Source organism: Gavialis gangeticus, unplaced genomic scaffold (assembly GCF_001723915.1).
Source record: "Gavialis gangeticus isolate Ggan-Ray unplaced genomic scaffold, GavGan_comp1, whole genome shotgun sequence".
NCBI classification, from domain to species: domain Eukaryota; kingdom Metazoa; phylum Chordata; order Crocodylia; family Gavialidae; genus Gavialis; species Gavialis gangeticus.
Window position 1 is genome coordinate 3,226,396 of NW_017729022.1, and position 5,000 is coordinate 3,231,395.

General features: G+C 36.5%; 1 protein-coding gene across 1 annotated transcript in view; it reads right to left on the reverse strand.

Moving 5' to 3' along the window:
* FOXP2 (forkhead box P2) overlaps nucleotides 1-5,000 on the reverse strand; it is a 317,473-nt gene that overhangs the window by 33,709 nt on the left and 278,764 nt on the right. The window lies entirely within an intron of this gene.

The window sequence follows — 5,000 nt, forward strand, 5'->3', positions numbered from 1 at the left end:
TTTATACTGCTGTCAGTGCTCTGGTATCAGCAACCTGATGAGCTCTCCTGATTTTCAAGGCTTCTAGTAGTTTGTTTCAGGGCTGCTACTGAAAACCCTGAAAACAATGAGAAGTAGTCTGTTTCACAGCTGCCGTTAGATGTGTAGGAAAGAAAGGGAGATAGCAGCCCTAAAACTGACGAGTTCCCATGAATTTCAAGGCTTCTAATAGCAGTCCTCTGACAGCTGCTTCCCTTTACCGTTTCTAGGCAGCTAACTAGAGTACAATTCTATTACATAGTAGATAGTGGGCCTACAGGATGCTATGCACTTAAGTAATTTTATGCAGATAACCAATATTTGTTTAATGTAAGCAACTGGAAAAAGAGTGAGATTGGCATTGTGTTAAATAGTTGAGCAAATTATACCATTATCTTGGATACACATAAGTGGAGTGCACTACATGCATACATCTTATAGCTGTGTAAGAAACCATAGAGCAATCTGATAGATGTAAATACTGATAGAACATCCCTGACCACATCATCTACTCTCTGCTCACTGATCCATATCCACTAGGACTTATTCCAAAATTTAAAAACTGCTGAGCAAGATCAAAGAGATGCCATTTAAAAAAAAATATATACTGCCACAGAAATATTTCTTCTTTGCTCACAACATCTCAGTTACCCTAACCGAACACTCAGGATGAACAATATATAGCACTGCATCAGTGACAATTTTTCCGCCTCTTTAAAACTCATCACTTTAAGAACTGTTGTTTCCTGGCATCCCTGTATATCTAAAACACGTTTATCATGGATCTAAAATAAGAGTGATCAGGTAAGACGGGTAGAACTCTACATTGAAAAAAAAGGAAGAAACAATCCTCTGTATTCTGATTTAAAATGAAAAAGTAATTGTTTTTAGCTCTAGAGAAATTTTGAATGTTAGAGTAGCACACACATGCTAAGTATTTGATAACATAGAAAATATTTATGTCAAGGAGGTACTATTCATCCTCCAGCTGGAAATCTGGTTTGAAATCATGGACAAAAATTGGATGCAATAGTGTCAAAATTTATTGAGCAGCTCTCATGAAATTTGGGCTCCAGATGAGACCATGGGAGTAGTATCATTTTTTACTGTATCAGTGGTCATGATGCAAAACATTTTAGTAGGAGCACACCGTAAATGACTAAATAACCTTATCCTGTGTTTGCTAATGTTCCTCATCTATTCTCTATGTTTAGACAGCATAAGAAATCTTGCAAAACTCTGATCTTACATCATCTCATTATCTAAAACGCAATCAGAAAGCTTTTAAGCATGACCACTCCAAACAACTTCTTTCTTTACAGCTAGTGGATCTCAAAAATCTGTAGGGAAAGGTTCTGATCCAAAGATTTGAATAATGTCTCCACTCTCTAATACAGTATACATAAGTAATTACAAACTACAAAAAAAGCATTTGTCTGCCAACGCATGCATACTCAAAGCATGCAAATATTGGCTGATGAACGTGCACTTGGCACTGCTTCCTGGTGTTTGTAACATGGTTAATTTGAGCTATTAAAACAATTTAATATGAATCTACCAACATAGTGATTTCCAGTATAGGATCTTTACTGGATAGAACTACAGATTACATCATGTAAGTATACTTATATTTACAAATAACTGGATGGTCCTGGCAGTAAAATATCCATTTTAGTGATTTTTGGTATCCCTTCCTTCAATTAAAATACTAGACAGTTGTTTCAAATAAATTGTGTATGAAATATGAGTTGTTGAATATAAGTATCTTCACCTCCCCTTTCACTTCATTTCAGTCTTTCTTTTCTCTCCATTCCATTTTTTTTCTCCTGTGTCCTGATTTTCTTAACTATTGCCTTCTGCCCCATTAGCAGAAAGGGGCATGGACTGGGAAGTGGGGGATGAGATACAGTGGCTGGAAGGGAGTGGGCAATCAGGAGTGAGCTCTCCTTTTCCTTGAGTCCTCTGCCTTCATGGTGGGCTGGAGGAACTAGGGGTGTTACTTGACACCGCTGTCACAAGTCTATCTCTGTTAAACTCTTCCTCAGCTTTTCAAAAATCTTCTTGAGCTCATGTTTCCCTTTCGTACATGTTACTCCTTGTACTGCCAGATAATTTCAGAAGCGACTTGTGTGCAAGAGACAGGCTAAGCAGGATCACCCCCCAAAATTACTGGTTATCTGGTAGGAGCTCTCTAACCTTAAACTAATCCCAGTGAAATATCTAGTATGGAGGAGGGGTGGATGGGTCCATACAACTTCTGACAGGGTGCATTGATACATTCATATTAATGCACGTGAATAAACTCCAGAGTTTATTGCTCCTGGGCAGGCATCTTCACATGTGCCCAGGATTGCAGTACTCAGCTGGGATGTAGCAGCCCCAGCTGGCAGGGGGCGCAGAGAGTCTGCCTGCCAGCCTTGGGCTGCTCCCCCAGCTCAGTGTGCTGTGGAGGGGCTGGCTGGGGCACCCTTGTACCACAGCCAGCTGGGGCAGCATTTAAATGTGCACTGCTGAGGAGTTCTTTATTCCGCAGCAGGATAGTACTTTTATTTACACATACTATGCTGCTGTGGAGTAAATTGGCTTACTCCAACCTAATAGGGGCATATGTATAGACGGGAGATGTTTCCTGTGCAGCTAATTGGTTTTTCATGCAGTAAACATCTTGTGTAGACATGCCAGCTAGTGTTAAGTTAGGCCAGGTACAGCTATTACAATTTTACTGGTATAAGTGATTGGAAATGGGACTGTACCCATACCAGAACAGAAGTTTAGAACACATAGCCTGGTTTAAGTATGGCAGAACCGTATCTAAGATTTGCCACCACTTCCTTCCTCCAAAGGCAAATGCATGTTCTGTTGGCTACTGATCTAAACTACGCACTTACAGAAAACTGCGTAGCTTAGATCTATTCCGCCTTGGGCTTTTTGAATGTCTGTACCTAGCCTTAGTGATCTTGCAACCTGCTGATCAAATCAATTTCTATGTATGTCTGTAGTCACCCGCATATCCCAATCAATGGCTGGTAGTGAAGTTTCAAAGGAGTCATTCTACTAAGTCCTGAGGTCAACAATTTTCTGGCAAATACACCAGAATTCAGAAGCTGAGTTTCATATCTCCATGTAAATAAATGAATGCAGTTTAAGTAATTTGTGTTTGTTACCATATTTCAGAACATTTGTTTCTTTTTTTTGTTTGTTTTTGCTTTTTACAGGTATAAAAATTGCTATACTACCCAATTTTTTTAGCCCTAAACGTATCTATACAACACAGTCATAATCATGTAACAAGTAGACATAAATACCTATACATATGTGATTGTACGTGCACACTGTACACAGCATACGTAAACATATCTGCCAAATGGTGACAAAACAACTCTAATAGCAAGTGTCATTCTTTTCTGTAAAATAGCTGTTTTTAACACACATGATGTAACTCTTGTTTGCTCTTTAAAGTTTTATTGTCTTGGCATTTTATACAGGAAGAGAGCATTAGCATACTCAGGAGAACTGCTAAAAGTAAAAGGCCTCAAGCTACCCACTGAATGGTTGATAGCATAAAGCATGGGATATAAAAACTTTTGTCTGATTGCTCACTTTACTTGTTTTAGAGTAGTGTTACTCTCAAGAGCATATATTCATGTTCTTTCTACTTCAAGTTTTATTACTTCTTTTGTATTATTTAATACATCTAAAGACACTTCCAAAAGACAAATTTTTCCATTTTGAAAAAGTAATGGTTTGGAACCAGATAAAATACATTAATGTTCACAGTGTGTATGTTTTTTTTCCCCAATGGCAATGAAAGAATTGTGCAATAAAACAATTAGATATGTCCTGATAAACATTTCTATATGGTATAAATATATTAACCTGATAAACAAAATAATAAAAAAAGAAAAAGGAAAAAAAAAACCATCAATACTTTTTGCCTGTAAAAGGTCAAATAAAAATATACCAATGACATCCAAGAAGAAAAACAGAGCTTACACTCAATTATTATGGCTAAACAATACTATGCTGAAAATTAAAATGAACATGAAAAATGTGAAAGAGAAAATGTAAGGATAAACGACAAAGAGGTTGGTTATTTTAAATACAGAGAACACTGAAAACTTAATTACACATATAGATTAAAGAAACCTCATCCTATGGTAAACTTAAATTTGAGTCTACTTCAATATCATATTCATAATTATTAAATAAATAACCTGGGAAACAATACCTCCAAGGTACATAGTTTACTATTTAGTAAACAAGAAGCTGCCACATTTGACACCACTGATTAAGGCCAGGCATTTCTTAAGCTTCAGACACATTTCTGAAATCCACAATACATCAATTTTTAATACTTCCACTCTCTCAGCTCCATTAAAAAGATGGTAGGGGAAAGATTTTAGAGTAATTAATGATATAGTTAGCTGCTAAATATTAATAGGAATCGTAGTCTTGCATAAAATATAACATATAAAACTTGCCAATACAGACGCACCAGTAATTAAAGTTGAATATGTAATTACACTGATTTATAAGACAGGCAAAAAGTTACACTTTACTAGCTTCTATGTAAACTGTGGGTAACAGTTAAACTTTGTATTTTACGGTTTATATAAATGGGCAATATCTCCACTACAGTTCATAAATGGTTTAGAGACTTGTAGTTAAAATTACAACTAATTCCAACACGACCTGACTGTACCTTACAGACCAAGCAATGACAATGACCACACACACATGCACATGTATCCTTCCCACAGGATCCAATGTTATACACTTGCTAGTGAGGCAAAGGTAGTACTAAAAAATATTTACATGATGGGGGTTAAAGAATGGTCACTATATAGTAAATAAGCCTAAGATGAAATGATGAGTTTCAGCATCCATTTTACTGTTTACTTTAAACAGAGTTTCATGTTGTACTTACCATGTTTCAACACACTTTTCAGTAATGTGGAGCTTCACAAAAATGCATGCTTTTT